This window comes from Pteropus alecto, unplaced genomic scaffold (assembly GCF_000325575.1).
Source record: "Pteropus alecto unplaced genomic scaffold, ASM32557v1 scaffold103, whole genome shotgun sequence".
NCBI lineage: Eukaryota > Metazoa > Chordata > Mammalia > Chiroptera > Pteropodidae > Pteropus > Pteropus alecto.
In genome coordinates this window covers 13,837,021-13,839,087 of record NW_006436288.1, presented here as the reverse complement: position 1 = coordinate 13,839,087, position 2,067 = coordinate 13,837,021, and the positions used below count along the sequence as shown (strand labels likewise).

At 30.7% G+C, this 2,067-nt stretch overlaps 1 pseudogene; it reads left to right on the top strand.

Moving 5' to 3' along the window:
- Positions 1-1,455: 1,455 nt before the first annotated feature.
- Positions 1,456-1,573, top strand: LOC112480328 (annotated as a pseudogene).
- Positions 1,574-2,067: the final 494 nt, after the last annotated feature.

The following is a 2,067-nucleotide window of genomic DNA, read 5'->3' as shown; positions in this document are numbered from 1 at the left end:
AAAAATAATATAAAATATAAAAAAACCCCGACAACCCAGTAGCATTGAACATTCCTAAAATCCAGATTGCAGTCTTCAAGTATCATTACTCACCTACAAAAATGCAATTGAGCTAATAAGTGAGTTTGACAAAGTTACAGGATACAAGGCTATTATACAAAAAATAATATTATTTCTATAAATTAGCAATAAACAACTGGAAACTGAAATTTAAAATACCATTTACAGTACATCCAAAACATGAAATACTTGAAAAAATTAACAGAATATGTATAAGACCTGTACATTGAAAACTACAAAACATTTCTGAAAGAAACTAAAGAAGATCTAAATAAATGGAAAGGTATATCATGTTTATAGATGGGAACAATCAATATTGTTAAAAGGTCAAGGCTCCCCAAGTTGATCTATAGAGTCAATGTGATTCCAATGAAAATTCCAAGAGTCTCTTTTGTAGATATTGACAAGCAACAAGTAATATAGAAATTCAAAGAACTTAATAATTTTGAAAAAAAAAAGTTCAAAGACTTATACTTTTGCTTTCAAGACTTACCATAAAGCTAGAGTAATCGACAATTTTATATTAGCATAAGGGAACAGAATAGAGAATCCAGAGATAGACCCATGTATATGTGGTCAATTGATTTCCCAAAATTATGCTAAGGTAATTAATTCAAAGAGGGAAGAACAGTCTTTTCAAGAAATGGTGCAGTAACCACAGCATATCCATACTAAAAAATAAAAAATAAACCTCAATGCTTACCTCACATTAAACACGAAAATGAACTCCAAATGGATCATAGACCTAATATTTCTATAAAACAGAGAGAAAAAATATTTACACTCTTAGGGTAGAGAAAGATATCTTAGGACATAAAAAAGCAGAAATCATAAAAGAAATAACCAATAAGTTGGACAAAACAAAACTCCTCTAAGAAAGACATAATTAAGGAAATTAAATAAGCCACAGACTGGGAGAAATAGTCACAATACAGATACCTGTCAAAAGATGTGTATTCAGAATATATGTTAAGAAAAAAGAAACCCTTGTAACAATATTAAAAAGGCAACACAATTTTTTTAAATGGGTGAAAGATTTGAACAGATACTTTCACCATTAAGATTTATAAATGGTCAATCAGCTCATGAAAAAAATGTTCAAAATCATTAGTCATCATGAAAAGCAAATTAAAACCACAGTAAAACACCACTGTTTGAATTGTTAAAATTAAATGTATTTCTCACTAAAAGTCACCAAGCCTGATCCATGTCCAGGGCAGAAAATATACAAGATAAGCTTGGAACAGATTGTTGTGCCAGAAAAGCGAAGATGCTATTGAAGGCTAATAATGGAGATATATCAAACAACAAACAAACAAAAAATCCCATGAGCCAGCTTGAAGAGGCTCCCTTCGGACAAGGATGAGGTGATGTGATCATCAAAAAGAATTATGAGTTTATGGCCATGCCACCCTGAATGCGCTCAATCTCATCTGATCTTGAAACTAAGCAGAGTCGGGTCTGATTAGTACTTGGATGGGAGACCACCTAGGAATAATAGGTGCTGTAGACATTAAAAAAAGAAAGAAAAAATATTTATGATTACACCTGATTAAAATGAATTAAAAGTGTGAAAAGGCCTAATATTTCTAAAGATGAGAAACAAGATTTCATGAACACAACTAAAGGTTGTTGGGTACCATCTCATTACTCCAAAAAATTGATAATTAAAGGGAAAGAACTGAGAATTTATATTGCCTTTCCAGTATGAACAATATTTCCCAGAAATCAAATAGCTATAGTAGATAAGAGTTCTAAATTAGAATTAGAAAACCAACATTTTGCATTGCCTAAGGAAATGACTCAAACAATGGTTATCAATGAATGATAAAACCATTAGGTAAAAGATTAATGGAAAACTTTATACTTTATTATAAAGTTTATCAAGTTTTCACCACTTGAACTCACTGATCAACCTTAGCATCCACTAAAAGTGAAACAATTAGATATTACTTGCTTTTGAATATAGTGGATATGAAGTACACAGCATCACCTACAAAATAATCT